At 50.7% G+C, this 17,567-nt stretch overlaps 1 protein-coding gene across 1 annotated transcript in view; it reads right to left on the minus strand.

The window, feature by feature from the left end:
* Nucleotides 1-11,578, minus strand: part of AGO2 (argonaute RISC catalytic component 2) — an 86,770-nt gene extending 75,192 nt beyond the window's left edge. The window contains exon 1 of the mRNA XM_023228060.2: nucleotides 11,459-11,578. The gene's annotated coding sequence lies outside the window, so the exon portion shown is untranslated. The remainder of the gene's footprint in view (nucleotides 1-11,458) is intronic.
* Between the last annotated feature and the right edge of the window lie 5,989 nt (nucleotides 11,579-17,567).

Genomic DNA, 17,567 nt, shown 5'->3' on the forward strand with positions numbered 1-17,567 from the left:
CAAGTGATTCTCCCACCTCAGCCTCCCAAGTAGCTGGGATTACAGATGTGTATCACCATACCCAGCTAATGTTTGTATTTTTACTAGGGATGCGGCTTCACCATGTTGGCCAGGCTGGTCTCAAACTCCTGACTTCAAGTGATCCACCCGCTTCGGCCTCCCAAAGTACTGAGATTACAGGCGTGAGCCACAGTGCCCGGCCGACATACACTGATCTGCCACCCTCATGCCTCACATCTGTGCTAAGCAGCTAGGAAAGTTAAAAACAAATCAAAAAAACTTTGTGCCCTTTTACAGTAACTGATTCATCATAGATACCTAGTACATTTTTCAATACCCACATAAAATGTTTACTTCCTTTTTCAACATGTGTATTCCCATTTTAAGTTCCCATAATTGAAGAAGCAATGGCCACCACCATTGCACCAGGCACAGTGAAGACGCCTTCAGGCAAATCACCTCCTTTAATCCTTACCATGCGCAAGGCAGGCAGGATCCCTGTCCTACAGATGCGGTCCGAGGTGTCCGCAAGGACACTGGACAGGCAGAGCTGGGACTCACACACAGCACTCACGGCTCCCAGAGTATGCAAGCTTTGCCACCAGGCCACACTGCCTTGAACCCTTTTGATAACAGCTATGCTTAAATCAAACAAAAGGAGCTGGAGGAACCAAATGCATGACAATCCATCCTCACCAGGTTCACTCAGTTCCATCTGCGAGCACAGGAGCACCTGCCCACCAGGGAGGTCTGCCGGTGCCAAGCCCTGTGCTAAGGGTTTCCTGAACTCTACCTCAACGCACAATGCCACTCACCCTACACCGCCTGAGCACCTCCTACTCCTGCTCTCAGGGCGTTCATCTTCAGAAGAGGGCAGGGAGAAAACCCACCACCATCTCCCGGAATGGGCAGGCAAGCCACTGGCGGCACTCGGGTTGGCCGGAGGGCGCATGCCAGTTACGGGGACAGGAGAGAAATAACTCAGTCGGAACAATTTTCTGAATATTTGAAGGAAAAAAATAAGGTGAGCTCCCTCTCACATCTTATTACAAAATAAATTTCAAATAGAAACTGTAAATAGGTAGTACTTCTAAATGGAACGAAAACATCCACAGAAATATTTTAAAATGTAATAACATTTTATAGTTTTGGGGTGGGAATGCTCTTTCTGGGATTACAGGGGTGAGCCACTGCGCCTGGCCCTCTTTCTTAGAACCAAAAAGAGGTTGCAAAAGATTTCTGGCTGGGCATGGTGTCTCACACCTGTAATCCCAGCACTCTCGGAGGCTGGGGCAGGTGCATCACTTGAGGCCGGGAGTTTGAGACTAGCCTGGGAAACATGGTGAAATCCCATCTGTACAAAAAAAAAAAAGAAAAGAAAATTAGCCAGTCATGGTGGCATGCATCTGTAGTCCCAGCTACTCAGGGGCACTGAGATGGGAGGATCGCTCGAGCCTGGGGAAGTCAAGGCTGCAGTGATCCGAGATCACGCCACTGCACTCCAGCCTGGGTGACACAGTGAGACGCTGTCTCGAGGGAAAGTAAAAAACACACACATGTATTTCTCTAATTGCATGACAAACTGGGAAATTTGTTTGACATATAAATATACAAACCTAAAGGTATAAACCTAAATATGCAGTTTATATAAATTAATGAAATCAAAAACTCCAACAGGAAATGATGAGGGATATGACTGGATAGTGCGTATGAGAAAAAATGGCCACTCCCATCCATGCAGGAGGATTTCAAGTTTGTTTCAGAAGCCTTTTAAAATTACAAGCCTTCTGATCTAGCAACTCAACAACTAGGCATTTGTCCTAAGGAAATACTCAGGCGTCTACACATGAAAAGACTGAGAAGGACTGAAAGGTCCATCAGTAAAAATGGGTTCAATGAACTGAGGAGAGTCTAATGACACTGTGCTTCTCCATCAGTTATGTGGGAAGAGCTCCATGTGTTGGTAAGTGGGAAAAAGCTTCAGAATGGTGTTTGATGCAATCCCATCTGTCCTATATTATACACATGTACATATTTGGTGTATGAAAGGGAAAACTTACGGAAGAATTATAAAACAAAATATTTATCGTGATTATTCCTGAGTGGTCAAGCTATAGTCTTTCTACTCTTCTCTATGTTTCTATTTATTCATTTTATATTTTATTATTTTATGAGACAGAGTCTCACTCTGTTGCTGAGGCTGAAGTGCAGTGGTGCGATCATAGGGCTCAAGTGATCCTCCTGCCCCAGCCTCCTGAATAGCTGGGACTACAGGTGTGTGCCACCAAGGCAGGCTACATATATATATATGTATTTGTAAATATATATTTATATTTATTATATTTTATATTTATTATATATATATATATATATATTTTTTTTTTTTTATAGAGATGGAGCCCTGCTGTGGTGTCCAGGCTGGTCTCAAACTCTTGGGTTTAAGTGATCCTCCTGCCCCAGCCTCCCAAAGTGTTGGGATTACAGGCGTGAGCCACTGCACCTGGCCTGTGTGTCTGTATTTTTTAAGTAAGTTTATTATATTTGTTATTTGAAACTAAATTATTCTTAAAAAATGAACAAATTCTAGGAGGAGGATGAGTGTTGGATATATCATTCTATTTTCCTCTGACATATCCCTAAGTTAAAGAAAATAGAAGCTGGCTGGGTGCGGTGGCTCACACTGGTAATCCCAGCACTTTGGGAGGCCAAGGTGGGCAGACCATCTGAGGTCAGGAGTTCAAGACCAGTCTCGGAAGTTCGAGACCAGTCTGACACGGTGAAACTCCGTCTCTACTAAAAATACAAAACTAGCTGGGCGTGGTGGCACATGCCTGTAATTCCAGCTACTTGGGAGGCTGAGGCAGGAGAATCGCTTGAGCCCTGGAGGTGGAGGTTGCAGTGAGTCGAGATGGCACCATTGCACTCCAGCCTGGGCAACAAGAGCAAAACTCCATCTCAGAAAAAAAGAAAAGAAAATAGAATCTTAAGACATAAGCACAGATAGTCATTATGCCATTTAACAGATGCCTGGAGAGATTTAAAAAGTGTCCAATTCAAGATCTGCAGTGAGCCTGTTTGCCCAGCATAGTCTCACAGGTGAACAAAGTGGTATTACGGGTGAGGCAGCACGTCCCGGCCACATGGAGGCTGGGAGGTAGTCGGTGGAACAGCAGGGGAGAGGCAAGTGGCCGGCGTGGGGGACGTGCCCATGTCATCGCATGGCTGCTGTGTTTTTGTGACCACTGTCCCATCCTGCGAGACACAGCCCTGTCCGGGAGAACTCCCCTGGTGCCCACCAGCCCAGGGGGGCCTGCCTGAGGGTGCCAGCCAGCCAGCCAAGGTACAGACAGGCACCCTGGCCCTAGAGTGTGTCCCACTGTTCTGCCCCGTTGCTGGTGAACATGTTGTTTGAAACAGAGGACTAAAGCCACAATGTGGGTTTTACATCATGGTTAAAGCAAACTCACACTGGAATTGTATAGAAGGAAAAAAACCACTCGTCAGAAGAGCTGTTTCGTTCATTTATAACCACGCCCCTGCACGGTGTGGGGAGGGCCTGGCCAGCTCCGGCCGGGACGTCCCCTCCCTCCTCACACTTGCTGGGCTGAATCATCCGCAGAGGTGGCAGGAAAACCGCCTCATTTACATACACCCTTTCCGGCAAGCACAGCCGGGGATTCCAATTCCCAGAGCCTCCCAGCCTCTCCAGCGCCAACGCAGCACAGCATGGATGCAGGGTGGCGTGGGCAGCGGTGGCACAAGGTGCTCACACCCAGCTGGAGTTGAAGCCTGGCTGACATTGCTTTCTCTGACTCCGTTTCTGGCAGCAGCCAGGGACACCGATGGGGAGCGGGGCGGGGCCACCCCTGGCCTCCCTGCCTGAGTGGGGGCCCTTTCCAGGGGGACGGCCTCCCAGCTTCAAGCCTGAATCTCGATGAGGGAAGAAGAAATGAGCATTCAGAAATCCCAGGCCCACTCCTGTCACTTTCAGCCTGATCTACAGGATTAGCTTCTGAGGCCTAATTTTAAGAGAAAAAGAATCAAGAAAAAAAAAAAAAAAAGACATCAAAAATGAAAAACTGCCATCTAAGTTCCGTCCCACAGGGTTACTAACACATCTTAGCCTTTCTGCCTGTCTTGAAAAGAATAAATGTCTATTTTTATCAGCGAGGCAGCAAAATCCGTCAACATCTCCTGTTCATCTGCTGAAACGCACACGCCCGTTCCACTCATCGCCGGGGTGTTGCGTCATCTGCCACCTAGGAGGACCAAGAGATGACCCTGCCTGCCAGGAGCCTCACAGATGCCAGTGCCAGTGCCAGCTTGGGCTGTGGGAGGCCCTGACCCTGGTGGGGCCCCATGCTGGGCTGTAGGGCGCACGGCTCTCCTTTCTGGGTGCCAGGTTGAACACTGAGCTTACTATTGTACAAGATCTAACCCAGGAGGATGAGAAAGGAGGGGATGACGCAGGACAGCAAGAGGGACTGGGGTTCCACAGAGCAGCTCAGCCACTGCCGGCCTCGGGGTCGGGAAACACACCCACACGAGTGTCCACAACCCGTATGGGTAGATGCCTGAACCCCAAGACGGTGTGTTCTGTGCTGGAGGACAACTTTCAGGGCTGTGGTCAGGTGTTCTGAAGCCACAGCACCAAAAAACATTCTCTTTGGCAAAGGCAGCAGGACTCAACAGGAAGCAGACGTTTGTGTTCCATTACCTGAGGAAAAGCAAATGCTGCTGACATTTCTACCCAGAGACAAGAGTTTACATCTCTCCTGCTTCGCAGCCACCTTTCCTACGGTTTTACCAGGAGAATGCCTAGCCCTTCTCCAACCTGTGCCAGCCCTGACAGTCAGCTCCCCTGGGAGTGCCTCCATTTCTCTGTGTGTACGAGCCCACGGTGCCATCGGACCGCCGGTCCACTCTACGTGCGGCAGCACCGCACCCCGGAGCCACAGCTCTTCTCCTGCTTGCCGGACAGCCCTGCGTGCCGAGCCCGGTCTGAGCCCCGCCAGGAGGAAGTGCGTGCTGGCTGTTCTCCGCCTGCTCTGGGACTCTGGCCTGCTGCTTCTTCTGCCTGCCACCCCCCAGCCCTATTTCCTCTGAAAACTGGAGCTACACCTGCCCCAGAGGGGCAGAATTACCTTAAATGGCACAAGACAATTGCGCACAAGACAACTCTTCTCCAAAGCTTTCAGGGCCCAAACCCGACTACCTCCTTGCAGGACCCATGGCGACCGTGGGCTCACACCACCAGCCTCCCCATGCGTTTTCCTGCCTCTGCTTTGCTCAATCTGCTCAACGACAGAAACACGACAACAGAGGCCACTTTCTCCAAACCCAGCTCTCCCTCCTTGAGGCTCCCATCCTGCTGCTCACGCCGAGGCCACGGTACCCTGCAGTCCGCAGCTCACAGGCAGAGGTGCAAATCTTCCCATCAGACCCGGAGCCCAGTGAGGACAGGGTCGGCCTCCTCCTCTTGCCACCACTCGCGGTGCCCAGCAGTGTTGAAATCCAGCAGGATGCGCCCGCTCGGGAAGCAGTCCCCAAAGCGAAACTGTCCCCACATCTGAATAGTCTCTGCCATCCCACCGACAGGCCAGCACCTAAAAGAGATGTGCACTGAGCGTCCATGACGTGGTGGTGCCGCTGTGGTTTCTTAACCAGAACGCACAATTCCGTGACCAGGATTATCACCCGCTCGTTTCATACAGGAGACGGGGGAAGCCAAATTAACCACTGGGGCCACAGCAGAAACACACATGCTGGAATCTGAAACAAAGTCTGTTGGATTCCAAGGGCTCAACATCTTTTGGGATGATGAAGACGAAGCCTGCCCAAGAGCAACCAAAGTTGAAAGAAGAAAAGCAGTAGGGCCTGTGAATGCCCCCAACCCCCCAAAACCTGCAGTTCCGGGTCCAACACTCCCAGGTCTGGGTTTTGAATTTACATTACCTAAAGGGTCCAGGCCACCACCTAAGCAAGAAATTTCACACACTCATCCGGGGTGCTCAAAGCCATCTCTCTAAATGAAGTGCCTGGCGTGCAGACATCCCTTCTATGGTTTACATCTTTTCACCTGTCTGGAAATCAAGACTCTTTCATGATTTTTCTGTGTGTTTGTTTTTCCCCGAGACAAGATTCTCACTCTGTCTCCCAGGCTAGAGTGCAGTGGCACAATCTCGACTCACTGCAACCTCTGCCTTCCAGGTTCGAGCGATCCTCCTGCCTCGGCCTCCAGAGTAGCTGGGATTACAGGCACCCACCACCACACCTGGCTAGCTCTTGTATTTTTCGTAGAGATGGGGTTTCACTGTGTTGGCCAAGTTGGTCTCGAACTCCTGACCTCAAGTGATCTAGTTCTCTCAGCCTCCCAAAGTGCTGGGATTACAGGCGTGAGCCACCGTGCCCTGCCCGCTCATGATTTAAAAGGCAAATGGACACAAAGACACGTACAGACAACGTGATGGCCTCCGTGAAGACGAGACACCTTTGCAGGCGCGCTGTTGGAACCAGAAAGAATCCAGCCAGCTTGCTGAACCACAATGCATTCCTGTATGTGAGCAACGATTAGAAGTTATTTTTTACAAAGATGTCATTACAAACAACAAACGCTGTAAGGCACAAAAGTGGGACATATAGGAAGTCTACTCGAAAGACATGTCCTTTAATTACTCCTGCATTTGGCGAGGCTTCTGCTTCCCGGCCTTGTGTTAACTGTAGCCTCTGTTCAGACTCCTGCAGCACATGGAGTCGTCAGCGTCATGGGGTCTAAAAATCCAAAACACGGGGCTAGGCACGGTGGCTCACGCCTGTAATCCCAGCACTTTGGGAGGCCGAGGCGGGCGGATCACCTGAGGTCAGGAGTTCGAGACCAGCCTGACCAACATGAAGAAACACCGTCTCTACTAAAAATACAAAATTAGCCGGGCGTGGTGGTAGGTGCCTGTAATCCCAGCTACTTGGGAGGCTGAGGCAGGAGAATTGCTTGAACCCGGGAGGCATAGGTTGCAGTGAGCCGAGATTGCGCCATTGCACTCCAGCCTGGGCAACAAGAGCAAAACTCTGTCTCAAAAAACAAACAAAAAATCCAAAACATGCTCTGTTTTCCCATTCGGAGGAGAGTTACATCCTTCTGGAAAGAGGCCTCCATGTCTGCTGGTGCCACGTCTGTCCTATGTTCCCTCTCTCTGCTCTGTCTCCTTCAAACCCCTGTGAGTGGGTCACCAAGACCTTGTGGGATTGACAGGAGGCAGAGGTTGCGATGAGCCGAGATCACACCACTGCACTCCAGCCTGGGCGACAGAGTGAGACTCCATCTCAAAAAGAAAACAAAACAAAACAAACAAAAAAACTCAAATGGTGTCCAGAATCTGTCAACTTCACCTCCACCATTTGCATGCAGGCCAGAGCCATCATCTTCTCCCAGCTGGACCACTTCACGGTGCCTACCAGGGCCCCTGTGTCCACACAGCAGCTAGAGATACCAGGAAGGACGACCGGGTTATCCCTCCACTCTCAAGTCCCCCAGTGGCATCTCACCTGCACCGGGAGGCAGTCAGTTTCCCACAGGTTCTGAGGCCCTCTGGCCGCAAGGCACCCAACACGCTCCTGCCCCAGGGCCTTTGCACTTCCCGTCTACTCTTTCCTCAGATCCCTGCAGTTCGCTCACCCACTCACCTCCTTCAAGTCTTTGTTCCACGTCACCTCCTTAGAGCCTGCTGACTACCTTGTTAAAAACGGTACATGCCCCAGCAGCTCCGGCCCCCCGCTGTGCTCGCCTCCACAGTGCTTGCCGCCTGGCACACTACATCTCAGGTCCTCCCTGAACTAGTCACACCCAAAGAGAAATGTCTCTGTTTCTGCCCCTGGTCTATCCTGGGGCTTAGAACCATGGCTGGCAAGTGCGAGGCTGACGGATATGAACCATGTGGTGAATGGTCTCCAGGTAGGTTTTAATTCTCCCTTCGCTTCCCAACCATGGCACGGTCTGGGGCTGTCTGCCCCAGCCTGGTTCCTTCTTTTTCTGGAGCAACAGAGCATGTGGCTGCCAGCTAGAGTCATCTCTTGGTGTTTACCTAGAACCTGAACACATCCTCCCATCTACCTTATATCAGCTCTCCTCCCATCTACCTTGTATCAGTAAGATTACTTACAATACCTAAAACAAACACTATATAAAGAGCTATTATACTGTACTTTAAAATTTTATATTTTTTATTGCTTTTTTCCCCCAAATATTTCCTACCCCTAGGTAAGGCACCCTGCTTTGGCAGGTTTACATGATAGGCAGGTCAGTGGCGGGCCAGCACACAGAAACCACACAGCCTCCACCTCCACGGTCTTTCCCCTTTGGGCTGAAGATGCCCTGCAGCCTGAATCCCTGAATAGCTGCATGGAGCAGAGCAGCTAAGCCCACACAGCCCTGGAAATTTACATGAAGGGAAAATAAGCTTCTTCAGGGCTTGGATTCCTGCAAGAGCCACTGAGTTTGCATTCATTTGTTTTAAGAACTTCATCCATCACAATGATCATATCCCTCCCTCCCTCGTCACTAGGTTTTCCACATGAACACATGAGGGTCCTTTTTTTCTTGAGACGGAGTCTCGCTCTATCGCCCAGGCTGGAGTGCCATGGTGCAATCTCGGCTCACTGCCAGCTCTGCCTCCCGAGTTCACGCCATTCTCCTGCCTCAGCCTCCCAAGTAGCTGGAACTACAGGCGCCCACCATCACGCCTGGCTAATTTTTTGTATTTTTAGTAGAGACGGGGTTTCACTGTGTTAGCCAGGATGTTCTCGATCTCCTGACCTTGTGATCCACCTGCCTTGGCCTCCCAAAGTGCTGGGATTACAGGTGTGAGCCACCGCGCCCGGCCGAGGGTCCGTATTTTTTAACAGAGTGGAATAGATGTTAAAAATAAATATCATGAAGGGAAAGTTTAGCCTCTATTGATGTTATCTCTTCTGTGACATTTTGTTATTACACATCAAAATATCCCCAGCCTACATAGCTATAAGGTCATGTTGGCAACACTGTCATTATAAAGGGAAAAAACTGTCCTCTCCCCAGTGATATATTTGGAAATCCAGCATTTCGACTCAGCATTTCCTTAGGTAGAAGAATACTCCCACATTTATCTTAAATTACAATCACCGTACATTGTGAAAAGAAAAACTGTTCCAATGTTAACAAAACAGGGCACACGTGGAACAGTAAACTGTACATCATGGTGGTGTTAGAAAACAGTCAGAACAGGCTCTGTGAAATAAGCTTTAGCTTTAAGTAAAATCTCCCTGTAAGCTTCAGCAGGCTTCTGCAGCCCATCCTTGTGGCTCAGGCTAATTCAATTGCATGGAGATTCAACTTTAATTCCCCGCACTTGGAATGAATACAGCTTCCTGAGGGATACTTAAAAGCAAATTTAACAAATGACAGAAATCAGAAAATTTCCCCAATTTGTCCAACCGGCTATTTGAAATGTCAATTCGAAACACTGGCATCCCAGAGAGGTACCATTTCTTTCCTAGTCAGAATAATTAATTGGGAGTAAATTGCTGAAAATCAGGCAGACAAAATATCCAGGAGTGTTTGCTTCTTTGATCAATTCCTTCCTGAAGAGAGACGAGCTCACACTTTAAAACAAATCGAAATGGTGTTCTACTTCCTCAGAGGATGGAAGAAAAGTTAACGACGACGCCCGCACACATGTTGGATCGCAGGCCATGCCACGTGCAGTGTTCTGGCCACATCTTTTAAATGACATAATTATGGATTTCCTTCTATTATTTGCAATCCGAAAGGCAGGGCTGCTGCTGGCCCCAACTTCAGAGACCAGCCCAGAATCAGTGCGGGCCTCAGACGGTGTGGGTTGACTCAGGCCCCCACGGCGGCGTGGCGGAGATTACAGATGGGGTCTAATCTGGCCCTGTGGACCCGGCTCAGCAGACGGTGGAACCCTAGATCTCATCGGGAAGTCTGTCAGCCAAAACACACACCTCAAAGCAGAGGGTGCGGTGCCTTCAAGCTCCACACCGGGCTGCGTTCGCAGAGCTGGGATGACAAATGTGCATGAGAGGAGGGATCCAGGGCCAGGTTTCTCTTCTTGTTAAAATTCAGATAAATTGACCACCTTAGCCATCTTCCAGTGTACACTGAGGTGGCCTTTAGCATATCCACACTGTTGTGTAACCAACGCAACCACCCAATTCCTGGGCACCTTTGTCACCCCCAAAAGAAGCCACGTGCCCATTAAGCCGTCACACCTTGTTCCCTCCAAAGCCCAGCCCCTGGCACACGCACCGGCATTCTCTCTCAATGGCTCTGCCTGTTTTGGACATTTCCAGAGGTGGAGTCGTGTACGAGGCCCTCCGTGCCTGGCCCCCCCTCACGCGGCATGTTGTCCCTGAGGCTCATCCGCGCTGCAGCTGTATCTGCGCTCCAATGGGGCCAGATTTAACAGACTCCCTCAAGAGGGGCTCACTCCAGCCCCACACTGCTGTGGCCCCTTCCACAGACTCAAGCTCAGCCATGTGCCTCGCCTGGCAAATGGCACAGGCATGACTGTTCCGCATCCCTCAGGGCTTGCAAAGGTGCCAGCTGCTTCTGCTGTGCCCTCTGCTGGGATTCCTTTCTCCCTGGGATGGGCTGCCCTCCCTCAGGATGAAGGAGCTGCATGGAGTGAGCCCATCATCCAGGCCCATGAAAGACCCCATCCAAGGTGACCGAGAGGCTAAGTTGGCCTCTGACCAGATGTCCCTCTGGGTCATGCAGTCCCAGCAGCCCCGGAGGCTCAGACACGGGAGGAAATGCTGCTGTAGGCCACAAGGCCTTGAGGTGCACCAGGGAAACAACGCAATGGAGCAGATACATTCTCAAGCTCATCAGAATGAGTGAAACGTGCTGTGCACTGTCGGAAAGTTAGAAGCACCATGCTGGTCTCTGCTCAGTGGCACCTTCCATCCAGCTGGGAGTTCATGTTCAAGAACTTGAAAATTACGTAAGCAAAAATGCTTAGGGATGTTGAAATTAACAGCTAATTATGTGTACAAATACCCATTCAAACAAAGAGACAATAAAAAGGCTTAAAAAATATATCAGCAAATGAAGGAGCGACCAGGCTGTCTTCAGCCTGGGCTGAAGACAGATGGGGTGCAGGGCTCTGGGGTAGGGAGGATGCATGGGGATACCACGCCAGGTGTGTCTGAGGCTGTGCGAGGCCACCACATGCTGTCTTCCAGGGGAGGGTCTGCAGCTTTCACAGGCGTGCCCAGCGGTAGGTCAGAAGCCACACCGGGACCCAGCTGATGAAGACCCATCCCCCTGCTGGTCCAGGGGTAGCTCTAGTTCCCAGCCATCGCCCTTGACTATAAACTTGGACAAGACAAGGAATGATGACAAGTGGCTGATGAAGCTAAATTAAAGGCACTCTCTACAGGAAGGGAGGAGAAAGCTACCAACCTGCTCAAAGGCTTCCGAACTGGCACGGGGGCCAAGCGAGAATGGGGGCGGTAACAGCTGCTGGGCAGGAAAACTGCCGGGTGGGATGAAGCTTAGCAAATGGACAAGTCAGTTAGTACCTGCAAAATGAAGCACGGTGTCAAAAACCGCTTTATTTTCCGCACTCTGCTCAATATTCCATGCCTTCGAGGCTCCAAATATACTCAACATGACCAGTGTTATAAACAAATTATGCAGACTAAGTTGCTTTCTCGTAATTATAAATCAATCATGCTCACAGTAAAATATTTGCAACTCAGAAAGGTTTACTATAAATAAAGTAAGATTTTTTTCCATAATTAAATATTCCAAGAAATATCACTGAAGTATATCCTTCCAGGGCATCGATGACATTTTACTTTGTCTGAAGAAACCAAGTAGATTCTGATCCCTAAGGAGGGGACCCAGGGAGATGCCTCTACCCATTTCCAGCACAGGAAGACCTTGCAGGCAGGAGCGCGGAGCCCCCACCTATCGCGAGAGCAGGCGAGGAGCACACAGTTCACTTAACACTGTTGACAGTTCTTGGAAATGGCAAGTGTAAGTGACATGATGTTTAACAAATTTTTTTCCTAATCAACATTAAAACAAAACATTATTCAAGAACCTGATGTACTTTGTTTTGCTTAAAAATGCAGTTTCCAAGAACCTCTCCACAACATTGAGGACTCACTAAACATTCTCCAAAAGTTGATGCTTTCAGCACAATGTGAAAAAAACAGCCAAACTAAGCCTATACATTCCGACAAAGTCACATACAAAGTTATCATCTTGGCAAGGCTTGGAAGCATAGCAAATTAAAAATGCTGTACTTGGCTGGGAGTGGTGGCTCACGCCTGTAATCTCAGTACTTTGGAAGGCCGAGGTAGGCAGCTCACCTGAGGTCAAGAGTTCGAGACTAGCCTGGCCAACATGGCGAAACCCCGTCTCTACTAAAAATACAAAAATTAGCGGAGCGTGGTAGCATGCGCCTGTAGTCCCAGCTCCTTGGGAGGCCGAGGCAGGAGAATTGCTTGAACCTGGGAGACGGAGGTTGCGGTGAGCCGAGACTGCACCACTGTACTCCAGCCTGGGTGACAGAGGAAGACTCTGTCTCAAAAACGTAATAATAATAAAAAATTCTATAATTTAAGGCCGGGCACGGTGGCTCATGCCTGTAATCCCAGCACTTTGGGAAACCGAGGCGGGTGGATCGCCTGAGGTCGGGAATTGGAGACCAGCTTGACCAACATGGAGAAACCCCATGTCTACTAAATATACAAAATTAGCTGGGCGTGGTGGCACATGCCTATAACCCCAGCTACCCAGGAGGCTGAGGCAGGAGAATTGCTTGAAGCCGGGAGGCGAAGGTTGCAGTGAGCCAAGATCATGTCATTGCACTCCAGCTTGGGCAACAAAAGCAAAACTCCGTCTGAAAAAAAAAATTTTCTGTAATTTAAAAATGAGCCAGGTGCAATGGTATCCACATGAAGTCCCAGTTACTCAGGAGGCTGAGGCAGGAAGACTGCCTGAACCCAAGAATTCAAGGCTGTAGTGTGCTATTACTGTACCTGTGAATAGCTTCTGTACTCCAGCCTAGGCAACCTAGTGAGACCCCGTCTCACCCCCATCTCTTAAAGAAAAATTATGTGTATGTAAATACACACACACACACACACACACGTATGGAAAAAACCAAATGTCCACTGACGAATGGATAAACAAAATGTATTCTATCTATACGGTGGAATATTACACATCCATGAAAAGGAATGGGGCACTGGCACCTGCTATGACGTGGATGAACCTTTACAGCATTGTTAGGCGAAAGAGGCCAGACACAAAAGGCCACACGTATGACCTCAGGCACATGCAACATCCAGAGCAGGCCACTCTATGGAGATGGGGCGCAGAGCAGTGGTTGCCAGGGGCTGGGAGGGGGCCATAGGAAGCAGCTGCTCATGGAGCACAGGGCTTCTGCTCCAGGTGACGGAAACGTCTGGACCCCGATGGAGTGATGTGCGCCCAACACCATGACGGACTTAACACAGCTGAGTTATGTACTTTAAACCGGTTCGTTTTGTTCCACATATTTTACAAACGTATGGAATATCTAATCAATAATCAATGAATCTGCTCAGCACGCAGCTCCTTTATGCTCCCCCTGGAGGAACTGATACCTTCCCTGTAGTCTTTGGTGAAGGACACATTGGATGAATGAATTCTCAGCAACAACAGATTATTTAGATCTTTAACCACCACTCCTAAACACACAGTGGTGATCTGGGCTTGTGAGCTCTGTCTGGAGAAAGCAAAGCTGTTGTTTTTCAGACATTAGCATTAGACACAGATAACCTGTGAGAGGTGGATGTTACACTTGGCACTTCTTACACTGCCATTTATTACCATTCTGCCCTCTCTCCCCTCCAGCACTCTCCGGTCTCCTGTCACATCCCCAGGGCAGGCAGCAAATCTGCAGAGCTCTGGCAGCACAGTGGCCACTTTCCCTGGTCTCCTTCTCTGTGCAAATCACCACAGTCCCAAGGACATCAGCCATGTCACCCTCTACTGTTTTCTCCACAATCGTCCGTTGTGGAGACAGGTCTGCAGCTCCTCTGCTTCACCAGCTCTGTGCCCCCTCCCAGCGCTATTCAGGGCCCTGAGCTGCCCACAGCTGGCAGGCAGGCATTAAGCAAGCAGAAGACTGGGGCGGGGACCTGAGCAGATACCACGGACGGAGCAGGTTCAGGGTGAGGGAAGGTCATGGGTGGCGGCACCATGTGCCACCTGGGACTGCATCCAGTGCCACCCGGGCAGGCACCAGCCAGGACGATCGACAGGGAAGTGCCATTCCCCAGCCTCTGCTGCGCAGGCCAAGCACCTGCAGTTTGGGGCCACTGATCCGGCACCCCTAAAATGCCCTGAATCAGACGAAGGCAGTGAGGAGTGTCCCTGCCAGATCTATTATTTTTCAGCTGCTTCAGGGCAGCAAGGGTCACAGAACAGCATCCTGGCAATGTCTGGATACCTCAATCAGCCCCGCAGGGTGACGGGGCACCCCTCGCAAGAATCTGCAACTGTGTAGGGGGCCCATGGTGAGGTCCTGCTCCTCCCAAATACGCCACAGGCCGTCCCCACCCACCACCTCGGTTCCACCACTGGGTCCCTGCCTCACCAGGCCTAACACCCATGGGACCCCGAAAAATGTCTGCAGATCCAGCAAGCATCTCTTGGAGGCTCAGCTGTGCCAGGGGCCTGGGCGGGGAACAGGATGCTGCCTCAGGGCCTCCCAGTCCTTCCCTGCGGGCCACAGGCTTGTGTACATCACCAGAACGGAAAGGAAAAGCCAGCGTGCGCCAAGTGCTAAGCGGCTGCAGAGAGGACTGCGGGATCCTCAGCTATCTGGCAAAGTTCCATAAGGAACCTGTTTTGAGCCAATCTTGGAAAGAAGGAATTTCCACGAGCAGAAACGGGGAACCCAGGATGAGCACCTCACCCGGCAGCGCAGTGGGTGGGCGCTGGGTGGACAGTGGGTGGGCAGTGGGTGGGCGGTGGGTGGACGGTGGGTGGGCAGTGGGACCTGCCGGGCGGGCTGGCGAGATCACATGGGCTCCAGCCCGCGCTTGGGGGTCAGCCTGTGTTGTCTAAACAGCTGGCAACCTTGAGACTCTGCAAGTAGGAGTGTGGCCACAGCAGGTCGGCACGGCGGCCCACCCATCACCCGGCCCGCTGCTCCTGCACTGGCCTGGCCATCAATTCTTCCTCTGCTACAGCTGCGGCCTCACTCCCTCAGGAATCTGCCATCTCAGTGAGGCCTCCCTAACCACCCTACCTGAACACACCTTGCCCTTCATCCTGAGTCTGTCTGCCCATCCCCCTTCCACCCCAGATCATAAGCTCTCTGACAGCAGGAATGGTCTGTTTTGGTTGCTCCTTTCTCTTCAGCATCTAGAAGAGGGCCCAGCACAGAGCAGGTGCTCAAGACATCAGTTGTACAAACAAATGACTGCCCAGAAAAAGACAAAAAACAGACTACAACGGCAGGCACGGGGGCCCACATCTGTAATCCCAGCACGGAAAAAGACAGACTACAACTGCCAGGCACAGGGGCTCACACCTATAATCCCAGCACAGTGGGAGGCCAAGGCAGGAGGATTGTTTGAGCCTAGGAATTAAAAAACAGCCTGGGAAACAGGAAATACAGCAAGACCTTGACTCTACAGAAAAAAAAAAAAAGCCAGGTATGGTGGTGCGTACCCGTAATCCCAGCTACCTGAGAGGCTGAGACACAAAGATTGCTTGCGTCAGGGATGTTGAGGCTGCAGTGGGCTATGATCAGCTACTGCACTCTAGCCTGGGTGAGAGGGACATCCTGTCTCAAGAAACAAAAACAAAAACCCCCAAAACCAAAAACCAAAGACAGACAGCAAAGACAAGAGATCAGGAAAGGGAGTAACGTGATCTCGGCTCCCCGCAACCTCCGCCTCCGGGGCTCAAGCGCTTCTCCTGCCTCAGCCTCCCGAGTAGCTGGGATTACAGGCACCCACCACCATGCCCAGCTAACTGTTTATATTTTGTATTTTCAGTAGACATGGGGTTTCACCATGTTGACCAAGCTGGTATTGAACTCCTGACCTCAGGTTTCCATCCACCTCAGCCTCCCAAAGCGCTGGGATTACAGGTGTGAGCCACCATGCCTGGCCAGAGGCTTTCTTAATAAAGGAATAACTTAAAAACTTCTCCACAAAAAGCACAAAGAGAATTCCAACCCTCTGAAGACACTGCTCCTGAAAGCAGCCTATTTTCACCATGAGCAGGGAGCCCGGCTCCCATACCCGCAGCCCAAAAGAGAACATAGGCCCAGCCCAGGCTGGCTCCTGAAGGCGACAGGCCCCTGGGCCCCACTGCCTCTGCACCAGAGGGGTTAGGAGCCCTTATCCTGCCCATGGCTAACCCCCCATCTGCTCAAAGCAACGGTCCATCCAAAGACTTTAAGAAAAACACACAGTCCCCCAAATCCCTCCCAGACTCAGCCAAGCAGCCACTCCATGCACATGAGATTTTAGATTCCAAATCAGATGGTCTTCTTGGGTGGTTTTATTCAAACATGTTTGTAAATCATGATACAATTTAATTAAAGTGGAACATCTCTCCAAAACACTCTGAGATTAAGTAGACACGCGCGTGCGTGCAATCATTCGAGAGTTAAAGAGTAGGACCTAGGAGTCTTCTGACTTCGCGGTTCTCTAAGTGTGGTCCAGGGAGCTTCAGGGGGGTCCCCAGGGCCAGAGCTGCTTGTGTTTTCCCGATGCTGACATTTGCTCTGGGGGCTCCGGTGAAACTGCAGGTGCATCTGCACAGCGCCAGGCAGCGGTGCCCAGCAGTGCCCTCAGACACTGGACTCACCACCACAGTACGTGCACAGCATGTGGACGGAACCAGCCTACCTCAGAACGTCCTGGAGAAAGCAGCAAAAAGCATCAAGTTTATTCCACATTGACTCTTAAGCCTTTTCTCTTTTTTCTGATATGGAGACTTGCTCTGTTGCCCAGGCTGGAGTACAGTGTCATGATCCCAATTCACTGCAACCTCTGCCTCCCAGGTTGAAGTGATTCTCCTCCCTCAGCCTCCCAAGTAGCTGGAATTACAGGCACCCACCACCACACCAGGCTAATTTTGTATTTTTGTTAGAGATGGGCTTTCATCATGTTGGCCAGGCTGGTCTCCAACTCCTGACCTCAGGTGATCTGCCCGCCTCAGCCTCCCAAAGTGCTGGGATCACAGTCGTGAGCCACTGTGCCTGGCCGTGCCCAGCCTCTTAAGCCTTCTGAATGTTCTTTGTTAGGAACTGGGAGGTGCACGTACCCACATACCCCTAAGTGTGAGGCTACCCTGAGGCAGGCACTTGAGTGTGGCCTTTCGAGCTGTGACCTGGAGTAGGGTGCTGGGCAGATGTCTTCTCCAAGCAGACAGAGTGACCTGCACTTCAAAGAAAATGGCTGACGGTGTTTGTTGCAATCATAAAATTCAAGCTTTAACATAAAAACTAGAATTGTGGAAAACTTATATTCGCCACCATGAGCTTCAAGCT

The sequence above is a fragment of the Piliocolobus tephrosceles genome, chromosome 7, assembly GCF_002776525.5.
Source record: "Piliocolobus tephrosceles isolate RC106 chromosome 7, ASM277652v3, whole genome shotgun sequence".
NCBI classification, from domain to species: domain Eukaryota; kingdom Metazoa; phylum Chordata; class Mammalia; order Primates; family Cercopithecidae; genus Piliocolobus; species Piliocolobus tephrosceles.